At 50.7% G+C, this 14990-nt stretch overlaps 1 protein-coding gene across 2 annotated transcripts in view; it reads right to left on the bottom strand.

The window, feature by feature from the left end:
• Positions 1–14990, bottom strand: part of LOC308053794 (gamma-aminobutyric acid receptor subunit beta-4) — a 111388-nt gene extending 96398 nt beyond the window's left edge. For both annotated transcript variants that reach the window (XM_080365513.1, XM_080365514.1), the window contains exon 1: positions 1–14990. This exon is cut by the window's left edge and continues 12724 nt beyond it. The gene's annotated coding sequence lies outside the window, so the exon portion shown is untranslated.

Here is a 14990-nt window from a genome sequence, read left to right as displayed (position 1 = left end):
AAAGGCTATAGGAGGTGACCTGAACCTAGGCTAAAAAACAGACATGGTGTGGTCACATATTTGGCTGGACATGATTTTCCAAAGAGAGCAGCTAGCCATATTGGGCTTGCAGATATCAGTGATGCATTTTGTTTTGTTTCTTTAATTTAATAAAAGCAAATCCCACTGCTGCCTTCCCTGGGGACCCCAGTGGAAGTATACTGCAAAGCCTACAGAACCCACAGCTCAAGCTAAATCCAGACCTTCACATCTTCTTGGGTCCTCTTCAAAAGAGGACACGGCACAATACTACCCACACTGAAGTGAGGTGACCTGTATTTCTGCTATCCCCTTTCTCCAGTCACTGTTACCCAGAGCAGGGGCCACTTTTCTTCCAAGCTGAAGAGGACAAAGCACTTTGTAGACATAACCATAAGGTACAGCCTCCAGAGGCAAGCCCAGCAGCAAAGACAGAGCTGCGTGTCTGTGTCCTCAGGGAACTTGCACTGAGGCTGCCTCAGACAGCAACCTCCCAGCAGCTTCCCAGCCCATTGTCCCAGCTTCTGGCTGTGAAGTTGTTTGCCAGACCACCAACATAACACTTCTTCCAGCAATGACTGCCCAGTTCTGCAGAGAAAACAACCAACAAATTGGTGGTGCTCAGAGATTTAATCATAGAAACACACTGGTTGCAAGGGGGCTCTGGAGATGATCTAGTCCAACCTCCCCTCACACTGCAAGCCATCCACACCTGCTTTGCAGGCAGAGCAAGGGACACTCCTGATCCAAGGGGATTTTTGTTTTCCCAGTCTCAGGTAAGAACTGGTTGGTACTCCATTGTTTTCTCTTCCAGCACAAGCCCTGTACCCCTTTCCCCCATGCTGACATTCCCTCTGCCTTGCCCCCAGAAACAGAAGGAAGGACAGCCTGGTGTAACCTTGGGACCAAGCAGGAGATCCACTGTTTCCCTGTCCTTGGCGTCAACCAATACCCTAGGGGAGGCTATCTCCTGGTGGTGGCACTCACATTTACATCCACAACTCTTCAGCAAGCGTCTTCACCCTGGCAGAAAGAAGCAAAGCTCATCAAACTTTCTCTTCTTTGTTTCCTGACCAGCCCTGCAGGACATAGTGCTTTAAACACACTCTAAAGGAAACCATGCTGGCACAGGGCTGGGCAGCTCGGCTCTGTGGAGTCTCCACTCCCCATTCCTATGGATGTGGAGAGAAGAGTGCAGAAATAAGCAGGCAGAGGCCCCACAGTCCAGTCTGATCCACAAGCTCCCTCCCCACGAGCTGCATGCTCACCTCCAGCAGCAGCAGCGAGGGCAGGAGGGTGGCGAGGCATTGCGGGAAGTGGAAGAGCTGTTTGCTCTATTGTATCTAATTCACAGTGGAAGCACAGGGGTCAGGAGAAGGCTGTTTTTCATGCCAAGATGTCCTGATTCATTCAGGCAGTGATGATGACATCTTAAAGGGGCTGATGAGGGGTAAATCATCTCCTGGCATTGGAAGCTCTGGGGAAAAACTATCAAAAAATGCCCTGGTTTGGGGTCAGCATCAGCTGGGCACATGCACATCCCTCTGTCACCAGCCCGCGGCCCCCAGGAAAGCAAATCGTTCCCTCACGACACAGGGGATGACAGCCTCTGTTGACATGGCAACGCAGGATGCTGCGGCAGGGATGGCCGGGCAGGAGTTTGCAATCGGCAGAACGGGGAAATGTTTGATAGATTTAAAAAATACCAACCGCACGCACTCTCTCTCACTCACTCCACCTTGTGCTGCCAAGTTGAATAACGATGTTATTGTGGTGGGAGATAAACAGCATAATCTGTACTCCAGCAGTCAGGGGGAGGGGAGAGAGGGTTTAACCACTTTTCTTCTTGATATCCCCCCCATTTTCTTCCCATCACCTCTCCCTAGGGAGGCAAAGCCAGGTGATGGACAGGGACCTGGGGGTGCAAGCAGGAGACCCAGGCTCCGTTTGTGCCGTGACACCCCATGAATTTCATCACCATTGTGGACTGCTTTACCCTCCTCATTACAGGGTGGAGAGAGTCACTCTCGTTTACTTTCTTTTTTACAACAGTTCGAGATCCTGGGCTTTTCAAGTATTAGGTAATTCTTGTTCACTATTAGAAATCATGCAGAGTGTTCCCTAAAGAACAAAGAGAAGTGAAAAGGTAGAGAGGTTAAAAAAAAACAGATCTGTCTGCATGGCCAAAACCTTCACTGCTTCCACCCAGGATCTCTGAGATGCTGAAGAAGGCACCAGGACTCCTGCACAAACGGCAACTGCACCAGCCCCTGTTCCCACCCTGGAGCGGTGGGAAGGGGACCTCCCAACCCAGAGGGGTTCATCCATGCACCCATAGCAGGCAGGCGCATGTTGCCCTTATACAGATAATTTGGGACAGTGTGACACACCACACAATTTCACATCGTTTTAGTTAACACCAGGCTAAATATTCTGCTGCTTTTTGTCCGAGTATGTCAAGGGGATGTTTCAGTCTGGTTCTGGTTTATCCCTGGCCAAGACTGCAGATTGCTCCAGGTTGCACTTCAGGTGGCTTGTAAGGGTTCACTGAGGTCTCCCTCTGAGCAGCATCCAGCTCTGCAAAAGTTCTGTGAGACTTTTACTTTACACCGGTGTGTTGTGTGCTGCTCCTTCCAAAACCAGAAACAACAGCATAAATCTAGATATGATGAGCAGAAAAGTCACCTGAGACACCTAAAAATGCCCAACCATCAGGATACCTACCCCTGGAGAGTTTTGCCTTATGTTGCAGATGTGTCAAGACCTTGAGTGCACCACCAGGACTCAATTGCCCCAACCAGCCTCACCTGGGATGTCCACTGATACCCACTCACCCACTGGGCCATGACTCTATTTAAGCTCAGGCCCATAGTCTCACCCCATGCTCTGGGTAATGCTGTAGCTGTCTCTGTCTCTTAGAGCATTCTCATGTATTTTGCAGCTTTGACCCTGCCTGGACTTCCTAGATCTGATCTGTTTGCCTTGTGTGGGAGACTGTGCCCTGGGTGGTAAGGGCACTGCCCTTGCTGTGTTCACCTTTGCTCCTGGTTTGCTCCCACATATGGAGTGGCCCTGTTCTTGCTGCTTCCCCAGCGCTCAGTGGGAGTAGCTTTCTGAGGACCCTTCCATAGCTCATATCCAGAGGAAGGCAGATAGCAGATGTACTCCTGGAAAGAAAGTACCAGTTGAGGCCCCTACACTGCAATTTCTCTTGCAACACTTTCCAGCTGGGCAGAGCCTTCCATGGGATTGGGCAGAGCAGGAGCCATTCCTGCTGCTAAGCATCCATCAAAGTAATAAGATCTTAGCTTTGGGAAGAGGGACAAGAAAAGAGGAGTGTCCTAAGGTCACCAGAGGGTCTTTGTCAGAGATCAGAGTTTTGTCACTAAAATACAACTTGAACTTAAGGTAGGCTTTCAAGCTGTAATTTCTGCACTTGGACATGGTTGGGCGTGATGCTGAATGGGTGGGTAGGCAATTGCGTCGCTTTTTCAGAAGTGGATCTGGTCAGTGGAAAGCATGTGATCAAGGTCCCATGTCTACTGGGCTGCCTTGCTTACACCTTCTGCATGTGCAAAAGCACAACAGCTTTGCAATTGCAAGACTAGTTGGTGGCTGAGTATCTGCTTCAGGACCACAGCATGGCTGTGGGGTTGAGGGATGTCTTGATGCCAGCAGCAGAGAGGTGTTGCCTTTCACAGGGACTGTGTTTTTGCATCCCTTCCCCAGTGCTCTGCTGGCACAGCATCCTTTCCCTCTGTATCTTGCAGACAGTTTGAGTACAAACCCCAGTGGATTTCCCTGTGAAGACAGGTTGTATGGTTTTGTGTGAGTGCTCAGCCCTGGTACAGAGCAACCAGCAACGGCAGAGGAAGGAATTCCGCTTCTTGGGAGGGGAGGGTGATGGGGCTGCTGTTTTCCTACACATCTACCACATATGCAGGGAACAGAAATCCACTCCAGCAGCTAGTCACTGTGTGAGGACCAATAGCGGGTGGCAGAGGGAATCCCTTTGCAGGGGAAAGCACTGCTGAGCCCAGACAGCTCCTGACAGGGATCCTCAACAGAGCCCCAGTGAGCAGCATCCTACCTCCCCAGAGAGCCTTCTGAGTTTCCACTTTCCTCTGTTCTTTTGTCTCCCTCAGTACAGCCACCTCCCTTTCCTGCATTTCTTCTGCCTCACTCCACACTGCTCTGCAGCTTTCTCTGCTCAAAATAATTTCTGCTCAGGGAATTCCTTTCCCTCCCTCTCTGCTCTCCTGCAGTATTTCTCCCTGGCCTTTGCCCTAAGAGATGTAGTTGAGCATTAGCCCAAACATCATTTCTCACTGGTGATCTGTAGCGGACTAGATGACTTCAAAGCCCTCCTGCAAAAACATCTTGTTGCAAAACCAGGGCATTAGAGAGGAAGGCTTTGCTCTCCAGGTGGGGTGTTTGCTGAGGAATTATTCTAAGCACTGATTATCTTAGCGAAGTGCTGTGTTCACTCAGGGCACTCCCAGCCTGAGCAGGAGCAGAATCTGAGCCTACTAGCAGCAGCCAGCACTGCACTGGCTGCCAGCATCCATCTCCTCTCCAGCCACAGGGAGGTGCCAGCCTCCAGCAGCAAACCATGCCCACCTGTGATACTATAAGCCCCTGTATCCACCCCACAGACTGCAGTAAAATCATCTGCAACTAATCACCAGCAGACACAATCAGCATATTTACTGATTGGTAGGTGCTGTGTTTTTGTAGGAGGTCTCACAGGCTGGACTTGGTTCATCCTTGCAATGCAGCTGAGGGGCAGAATGCTGTGGACCTTGGTGAGGGACCAAACATTAGCAGTGCAACAAAGTGCCCTCAGAGGCTGGGGCCTAAGGCTTGGCTGAGCCTGGTTTTTTTAAGTCCCTGCTCTAATTAGGCACTGTTTCTCAGGTCTGCCTTTTATTTCAGTCTTCTTTCTATGGTGAGTTTCTGAGTCTTGTGATTTATCTGTGAAGTGTTGAGGGGACCTGAGCAATTACTGCCCCATAGCAGACGTGTCAGGTTTTGCCTATTGAGCTGGACCAAATACTTGACAAGCCCTAAAGGCAGAGTGGTTGCCAGGGTGCTGTGCATGCTGTAATGTGTGTGTATGTGCTGTAGCTGCTGACCAGAAATTTAGAGAGGTAAACAGAAGGAAGCTGCATGTATAACCTTTCTTTTAAAATGCTATAGCAGTCTAACAGAAGCTTGTGATGAGGGTAGAGTAGCTATTTGTAGCAAAATGCTTCAGGTGAGTCAAAACTTCCCACTTTGCCTGTGTCTTCAAAGCACTTCTTTCAGCCTGAAGAAACAAGGCTAATAAAACCTTGTTGCTTTTTAGTTGTCCTGGTGGTAAGTCTACAGTCTCTTAGATGATGCTGCAAATTTGGGCAGGGTGTTCCAGCTACAGCCTGCACTGCTATGTGTCACAGCGCTAGGTAATAAAATGAAGTGATATAAAACTATCACGGATATAAGAAAGCTGGCAAGCCCTGCATGTGGTCTTTCCTTGAAAATGGGTTGGGATGTATTAGCAGCTACTCTTCAGAGTTTCTGTGAACAATGACCTGGATTACCTTAATATACTGCAAAGGAAGGTAATGCTAAAGCTGTAGCTACTATGAAGATGTAGGCTGTGGCAGGGGCATTAGGAGGGTGGTAGCCTTATGCTTTTTGTTGTGGTATGCCCTCACCTAGCTAGGTTATTGCCCAGAGGGGGCTGAGGGTGCCATTTGCCCAGCTGGTGCTCCCAGCTGAGGAGGAAAACTGGCTTGGTAAAAGGCCATGATCTTAAATGCATTGGGTAATACTGAAGATTGTTTGCTTTTTCTCTAAAAGATACTCCCCCCCCCCCAGGTGACTGGTAAAGCCAGCTCTCTAGGGAGAGCAGTCTTGTCTAACCTAATTTTATACCGTGCACTTAATGCAACAAATCTCCTCACTTTTCTCAAAGATCTTTCTTACAACAAGATCCCTTGGCACCCTTTTTTAAAAAAGAAGCCTTGCTGACATGCCTTTATTGGGCTGTTCTTAAACCTGGCACAGATAAGAGCTGTTCTGCAGTTTGCATTCAGTTAGTAAATATTAATGCTGACTTCTTTAAGGTGAGTGGTGTGTTCCTATGTTGTTGGCAGTTAGCTAGTCTAGTATAAGAAATGGCTTAATAGTGCCTCAACTTTTCATAAGGATTCAAGATGATTTGAGCTCTTTGAGTTTGAGGCTAGAAAAGGGTAATTTGATAGATTGTTCTATCTAGAGTGCCCTGAAGTTTCAGCTGGTTAACACTCCACATTTGATGAGTCCAGTAACTTTAGCTGGATGAAGGAAGAGTATGTGATTGTCAAGGCCAGTTTGTTACAAGAAATGTGTTTTGGTTTGTAGACCTCTTGTAAACAGAAGCTCCTATGCAACCAGATAGACCAAGAATGTAGTTGGAGGGAATGTAATATTTAATTAGGATTGCCATTAGAAATGTTTGGTTTGTGACTTTTTTCTTGGGTAATTTCAGACTCTTAAGGTCACTTTCGGTAGAAGCAAATCTTGTTTCTCACCTTCTTCACCCCTCCTCTCCCATGGCTAAACTAACTCTGCTTACTGCTGAATTTAGAGGGCTTTGCATTCAAAGCTTCATTTTTAATGACGGTGAGCACCTGCAGTCTCCGAACATGGGTGCAAGGTGTGGGAGTTGCTTAGATGGGAAAGCAGGTCCACAACTCATGGGAATGTTTATTTGGCATTTAAGCTCTCCTCACTGGTGGCTAATAAGGATGTCCTGTGTTGGACTCAAGTCCAAGGAATTACAAATGATCCTGTGGAAGACCTAGGGTGAATGCCAAGTAGTCTGTGCTGTCAGTGTGATGGTATATTACAAATGCAGCTTATCCTCACTCTAAGACTTTGAGGCCTAATGGGTCAGGTAAGCACAAAGGGGAGAAATCTGTGGTTAAAGCTCTAACTGGAAGGCAGATGCTAACTCTCAAGGCCACAGAAGCAGGTCCTGACCATTAGCAATCCTGTGTCATTTGCTATGTCTCAGCTTGAGGCTGCCAGGGAGGTGTCAAAGGTTTCTTGGTGCCTTTTTGCAACACAGGTCCTTCATTAAGTTCTGCAGGAACCGGTGCTACTTGGACCCAATTAAAAACTTTATTGAAAACAACAACAACAAAAAAAGTCAGGCTTGGCTGGTGAGACATTGTGTTGTGATGCTTTGCATGGAAATTTATATAATGAAAGCAATTTATGCACCTCTATCATACCTGGTAATGAATATACACATTTAACACAGGAGAAATTGCCTGCTCCATGGGGATTGAGGGCTGTTTGGCAAAGTAAGCACTCTGCCATCAAATGAAGAGATCAGCTATGCTTCCTGGAGCCAGCAAGCCTCTGTTACATTTAACCCAGCAGTTCTCACACTGGGAGAGTAAATACACTCTTTAAATCTCATTTCTGTGCTGGGTGCCACGTTACATTGCAAATATGACAGAGGTGATGCGTTCCCCATTAACACCTTTACAGGCTGCTTAGCACATCTGATGCTCCTGGAGGATGGGTGAGAGGAGAGGGAGGCAAAAGCAACTGTAGAGCTTGGAGCTTCTGGTCCTGGATTGTAACCAAGCTCTCCTCCCTTCCCTGGCTGGCTTTCTGACCAACCTTCAGCCCCACAGGTGGTGGAGCAAGCAAAGAGTTGGGTTCATTCTTGAATGTTAGGAGCAAGTGAAGAAACCAAGCAAATGGAGGAAGAGGTGCAACATTCCCATCTAAGAAGTCTGGGGTGGCTCTGGAGTGTGACAAAGTGCTCTCCTGCCCTTTGTAGGGCCTGGCTTTGACCAGGGTGGTCACCATTTTCTCTCAAGCCACCTAGTTCAGACTGGGATTAACCTCGATAGACCAAAACTGAAGCAAAGCAAGCTAAGCAGGCGAGCTCTGTGGTTGCTGTCATGTCCTCCCTCTCCTCCACCATCTGGTAGGTGCTGCTCCATTGGTGTGGTGCCCTGTGTGTGGCCAGGTTGGGGACAGCACTGCTCCTCTATGGAGTGTGAAGGGCCTGCTCAGGGACTGCTTTCCCAAGAGCAGAAAGACATGAAGAATGTGATGCCTCAGCCTGGAAAAGCGTGTTTTCCAGGCCTGGGGCTGTGTGCTGGACCAAAGAAGGGAGAGCAGTTAAGGCATGGGGACACCAAATCCCCTTCTCACCCCAAAGGTGACTTGTCCCCTCAGGCTGGGCTGAGGCACACTGCTGTAACAGCATAAGCAAAGGGGACCTCAAATGTCATGTTGCTCATTATTTGTCTGTACCCTGGGGGAAGGTGTAGCACCCAAAGTCTTCAATTAATGTTAATCAACACCCCTTCTCCTCACGGAGAGCCAGGAGTGTGAGCTGACGGGAGCAGAAGCTGAGCCGGAGTGCACGGAGCGGCTGCACAAGGGGCATGAGCAGGGTGGGCAGGGGCTTTGCAGCCCACTCCTCTGTTCCTGGGGAGGAAGGCCTGACTATTGCAAGATCACTGCTGAGCTATTAACTCTGCTTTCCAGCCCCAGCAGAGCACGGAACAGCCCTTGCAGCTATGTCCTGCCCTGGGGAGGGTGATGGCCTCGCTGTTCCTCCTGTCTGTCCCATGGCAGAAACAGCGCTGTTCACAGGTATATCTGGAAAGCTAAAACTGCTTTTCAAGAGCAGGCTTATAGCACCAGTCCATTTTAAAAAAATAGGGAAAACTTAAACGTGGTATCATAGTAACATGGAGGACCTGGGGAACTACAGGCCTGTCAGCCTGACCTTGGTGTCAGGGAAGGTTCTGGAGCAGATCGTCCTGTGCAGAACTACACAGCATGTGCAGGACAATGGGGGATCAGGCCCAGCCAGCGTGGGGTTATGGAAGGCAGGTCCTGCATGATGAACCTGATCTCCTGTGACAAGGTGACCCGCCTAGTGGCTGAGGGAAAGGCTGTGGCTGGTGTCTGCCTGGGCCTTGGCGAAGCCTTTGGCACCGTCTCCCACAGCATCTCCTGGAGACACCGGCTGCCCGTGGCCGGGGCGGGTGTGCTCTGCGCTGGGCTAAGAGCTGGCTGGGCGGCCGGGCAGAGTGTGGTGGGGGATGGGGTGACATCCCGCTGGCGGGGGCACACGGGGTGTCCCCAGGGCTCAGCGCTGGGGCCGGCCCTGTTTGATATCTTTATCGATGACCTGGATGGGGGCACTGAGCGCACCCCCAGCCGGTCTGCGGAGGACACCAGGCTGGGGCAGTGCTGCCCTGCTGGGGGGCAGGAGGCCCTGCAGGGGGTCTGGGCAGGCCGGGCGAGGGGCCCAGGCCGGTTGTGTGAGGTTCAACCCGGCTCCGTGCCGGGCCCTGCCCGTGGGGCACAACAGCCCCAGGCAGCGCTGCAGGCTGGGGCAGGGGGCTGGGAAGGTGCCCGGCGGGAAAGGGGCTGGGGGGGCTGGCTGGGCCGGCTGGGCAGGAGCCAGCCCTGTGCCCGGGTGGCCACGGGGGCCAGCAGCAGCCTGGCTGGTGTCAGGAACAGTGTGGCCAGCAGGGCCAGGGCAGTGCCCGTCCCCCTGTGCTGGGCCCTGGTGAGGCCGCCCCTCGAATCCTGTGTTCAGCTTTGGGCCCCTCACTGCCAGGGGGACGTGGAGGGGCTGGAGCGTGTCCAGAGCCGGGCAGGGGCTGGGGAAGGGGCTGGGGCACGAGGCTGATGGGGGGCGGCTGAGGGGACTGGGGGGGCTGGTCTGGAGAGGAGGAGGCTCAGGGGGGCCCTGACCGCTCTCTGCAGCTCCCTGGCAGGGGCTGTAGGCAGGGGGGGGTCAGTCTGTTCTCCCAAATAATGATAAAATAAAGATATCTTATCCCAGATAAGGGTAAGAGGAAACAGCCTCAAGTTGCACCAAGGGAGGTTTAGGTTGGATATTAAGAAAATTATTTTCACTGAAAGGGTGGTCAAGCATTGGAACAGGCTTCCCAATCACCATCCCTAGAGGTATTTAAAAAACATGTAGTTGTGGCTCTGAGGGACATGGTTTGGTGATGGACTTGGCAGTGCTGGGTTAACAGTTGGACCTGATGATCTTAAAGGTCTTTTCCAACCTAAATGATTCCATGATCAATATGTTAGCAAGTCTCACAGTCAATAGTATAGGCCTTGAAGGCTTCCACAATCATAAGCAGGGTTGGAAGGTAATCTGGAGCAGGGTTGGGAAAGTACAAGGGGGTTAAATATGTCACCTGTACAGCAAAGGCAGCGTATGCGCCTACTGAGGCCTAGGAAGGAGTGTGTATGCAGATGTGGAACAGAGGCAAGATAGCAGGGTCTGGAAACTACTGTACATAGGCAACTGGCCAGATGCACATTGCAAAGGACAGCAGGTGTCCTGGCTGACAAAGAATCACTATCTGAGAAATGGGACTTGGGGCATGGGGTGGGAATGGGGGAATGCTGGCAGTTTCATTTCAGGTTAATGAAAATATGATTAACAGTTGTAATTAGCTGATGGAATGGCAGCTAGTTCTCTGCCCCCTCCTGATGATTTATGAGGCGCAGGGACTGCCTGTGTCCGTGGTTTCTGCTTATGACAGCACTGTGCAGCTTCTCAGACTTTCTGCCTCTAACTCAGGCCTGGTTGGGGGTTTCCATGGCTCTTGCTGCTGAGATTGGTGTGTGGCAGTCCCCTGCACCCCAGGTTTGCTGATCATGATCCCAACCCTGCTTGGTTGGGAGGTTCGATAGTGATGGAAATCCTGGGAGTGCTGAGCAGGAACTGAGAGGGGATGTTGGTGTGTGATAGAGCAGCTTCTCAACAGCAAAGCTGAGAGATGAAGCCTTGACCACAGCTCACTGGGGGCTGAGCTGATCAGGCACCTGGATGAGAGACCATTTCTTGATGTAGGGGCTGCCTGTGGGTCTTGTTGTGTGCCCTAGAACTGTAACACATGCCAGACCTCAGGCCAGAGGGGCTTGGGGTGTGCTCACGGGTTGGGGCTGATGTCGCAGGTTCACGCTGTGACTGGGCTGGCTGAATTTTTCTGATTGCCCTCTCAGCAGGTCTTCCAGTCTCTCCTCTTCTTTACCCCAGTGCTGAAGGGGGTGGGGTGACCCAGCACATGTGAGTGGCATCTCACCAGCCAGAAGGTGCTGAACTGATGCTGCATCATCTGCTGAATTAGTGCCCTTCTTTTGGTAGCTCATTCATGGCAAGGTCACTACTGCAAAGTACCAAGAGTGATCCTTTCTGCCTTTGTCTTGTCCAGGTAATGGTTAACAGACAAGAGAAAATGGGAATAAAAGTACCCATAGAGCTGTACTTGCCAATTTAAGGTAAACTTGTACAAATAGGTGAGAACAACACTAGAGGAACACACTGTATGCATGAACCCCTAATATGAGTAGGGCAACAGCATGGGTGACAGGGAAACAACTTTCTTCGGTTTGTTCCAGTATGAAGGTAGCATTTGTCCCTACAATGAAGACAGATGGCACTTCTGGTGCATGTGCCCAAGGCAGATAAGAAACTGGTGCTCTGTCCCATCTGAATAGCTATTGCTTTCACTGGAGCAATTCTTATGGATGTGCTTTTTGCTGTAAAGGGGAAGAACAGGGCAGGTGAGCTATATTTTGTTTATGTGATTGCATATGCATGATCTAAAAAAAGTGACTATCCATTTCTCTAAGGATGCCTGATGAGCATTAAAAATACAATTGCAAGAATAATCAGGTCAGACTTCAAACAAATGCAGGGAAGCAGATCTGTTGAAGAAACAGATACCCTGTTATGTCACACTTTCTCTGAACACTTCTTACAAGCCGATCTTCTTCTTGGAGATCAAACCAAGGTTTTTCAACCTGCTTGCCCACAAGTGATGAATAGCCAATGAGTTATAATAGGAAAGAAAAGCAAAACCCATGGTTTTATCGGGCCTCTGTAGCTGTGCATGACAGGTGCAGGCTTTCAGAGAGGGCTTGTGCCTCTGTGGCTTATGAAGGGTGCAAACACAGGACTGCTGTGGGTTGGGGGGTGTGGGGACTACCCTAAGGTCAGTGAACTGACCTGTCTTCCAGTGGGTCCTGTTGCCTGCTTGTCAGGGAACATTTGAAGGAGAGGAATGAGTCTGTTGCAGTGACCGCATGGTATGTCTGCAGTTGCATAAGCTGGCAAATATTTAGTGAGAAGTTGCTGTCTGGGTATGGTTGAGACCCGGAGCGAAGAAGCTTGTTTGTACTGAAGCTCTTTCTTCCAGCAGAGCCGGGGTTAGAGGTGCTGCCAGACGTCTGTGGGGTGTTAACACAAGTGTAGGAAGACTGAATTTCCCTATCACTCAAAAACAAAGCCAATGATTTCTCAGATGTCCAACTGGGACAGTTGTGCATTCAAGGCATTTCTGCAGATCTACATTTTCTCGGTAGGGTTTTAGTATTTTGCTTCTTACCTTGCTGGGTAGGTTTACTGGCTTGTAGCTCAAACCCGAACGCTGCTGAAAAGCAGTAACTTGAAGAAGGAACTACTGATAGCTCAGCCTGTAAAAAAAAAAAAAAGTCCTGATATCAGATATGCAAAAATGCCATCTTACAGTCACTTTACCTGTAGAGAGACACTTTCATGCATCACTGGGATGTAAATGCTTGAATAAGCTTTAATTTAAAATGGAAGTTTATCTGGGAAAGCAGAGGTCTCCTGTGGACATGTCCACTTCCCAGAAATGCACTGGTTGACCTGAATGGCTGTGGCACATGTCTGCAGGTGACGCTGTTATTGCTTTACAGCTTTTCTTAGTATGTGAGCAAGTGATCCTAGCAAAGACACTCTGGGAAGCATGTGTTAGGGGCTGCTAGAAATGCTGTGTAAAAACAGATGGGGGGAGCCTCTCTGAGAAGACGGGACCGTGCCCATCTAACTAGAGAGCTTGGGTTTTGCTGGAGTCCAGAGAGCGGCTCTTGAATCAGTCTCCTTCCTTAGGAGCCAGGTACCAGCGCTGCACAGGAATTCCCAGGGAGCTCCCTGCCTGCTGTTTGATCATGTCTCTGCAGGAGTAAATATGCATAAATAAAACAAGCTGTACCTTTGTACACTGAAATCACTGCTGCTTCTGCTCTGCAGTGCTCATCTGGCCATCAGCTACAACCAGCCGCGGCGCAGACGGCTCTGTCTAACGGGTGCCCCGGGCTGGAAGCGGGAGGAGCGCGCTGTGGCCGGGCCGAGCTGTGGCTCTGTCAGCTCAGCCCTTGCAGGACGGCTGGGGAGGTCGGAGCTCTCCCTGCCGGTCGCCGCTTTGCGAGTCCGTTCTTGTTTAACGCGGGGATGCTTCCACCTGCCTGTGTGGACCCCCAGCAGCGCCCCCCTCCCGGCCCTGCCGAGCGGCGCTTCCCTCCCGCGGCGGGCAGAGGGCAGCAGAACCCGCGGAACCGGCGCCGAGCCCCGGACGGGCCAGCGAGGAGCGGCGCCCCCCGGGCTCGGCCCGGCGCGAGTGCGGAGCCGGGTTTGTCCGCAAGGCTGGTGGGGACTCACCAGGGCCGTGGAGATGGACAAGGTCTGTTTGGTGAGCTCCTCCGCTGGATTCATCCAGGCGCCCTCCAGGTGCCTTCCTTGGGCATGCCTGCAGGCAGATGCTGTTGCTGCCAGCAATACTTCTTGCCCTGATCTCTGTGCCTGCCGAGACGGTCTGCGCTATCTCCAGCGGGCCTTCTGCTGGTACGTAGGTTCAGAAAGCAGCGGGATCTCTGCTGGAGCAAATGCATTTCAGTCCCATGTTAGGAATCAGACTCATAGCAGTGGCGTTCCCCAGCAGGACTGTGGTCTGGCTGGCCGTTCAAGCATATCCGTTACTGCTGTGGCTCCTGATACAGCTGCAATTCAGGGAGCTTTCCTCACTACATGTAATTCTCCCTTCCAGCCTTGTCTGGGAACTGGGAGGGAAGCAGCTGGTTTTGGCAAAACAAGCTTCCCAGAAGTTGGTAAGCCTGTGCAGTGGTGCCCAGGAGGTCTGCGCACCCTCGCAGGCAGCACTGTAGCTTGCTGGCCACAAGCTGCCCTGGGACCAAGGCACAGCCCTGCCCCAGGAACAGGAATGGGACTGTGACCAGCAAGGGCTGTGGGCACAGGAAATAAAGAGGAAGTGCAGAATGATGCTAAGCAGCCAGGGGAAACTCAGTCCTGGGGTGAAGAGAAGCTCTTGGAAATGTGGTGCAACCCCCTGGGCTCCCCTTGGTGTGCAGCTCCCTTGCCACAAGCTAGGCAGGGCCCTGGGACTCTTGGCCCCAGGGCGGCACAAAGGGGCTGGCCTGGGCTTGGCTCTGGATGGAGTTTTTTCTCCCCAGAGTAGTTGACTCCAGCCTCATATTGATTTCCATTTGAGTCAGACACTTCTTAAAAGCCCCAGAGGGAGCTTGCACAGCATCTGTATCTCTGCAGTTTCCACAGCAAGCCTCTTGCCAAGTATCTTGGTGCCTCAATAGCTGAGGGAATCCCTCAGTAACCTCCTTTTTATGGATGCCTCTTTCTAGGTCTCCTGAAACAAGATATTCTGGTGCTAGTCATTGCCAAAGCACAACAGCCCCTTTTGGACAGAAGTCCTGATCTGCACAGCCCAGTGTCACCTCAGATGTGGCTTTCCTTCCCTCAGTATTTTAGGAAAATGTGCAGCAGTTTTCATGCAGGCTAAAATCTCCTAATATCTGAGCAATTTTCACAGGTGTGTAATCCCACTGTAAAACACCTCTTGCGGCTTGTGGTGGTGTTCCTTGGCCCTGTCCTCATGGCCAGGACCAGACCTGGGTCTGTTCACTGATGGCTGCACTGCAAGGCACAATACTGCTTGGTTCTGGAGGCTCTGAGGTTTGTTTGTGAAGGGGTAAAGGCAGCTTTATTGTTTCTCTTTGCTGTCTCATCACAAGGCTTTGTTTTTCAAACTGGATGATATTTTCAACCCAGGGTAAAAAAAAAATACCTTTAGCAGCAAGTTCTAAACCCTCTTTTTTTT

This window comes from Falco punctatus (assembly GCF_963210335.1).
Source record: "Falco punctatus genome assembly, chromosome: 15".
NCBI lineage: Eukaryota > Metazoa > Chordata > Aves > Falconiformes > Falconidae > Falco > Falco punctatus.
This window is presented reverse-complemented; position numbering and strand designations above follow the sequence as displayed.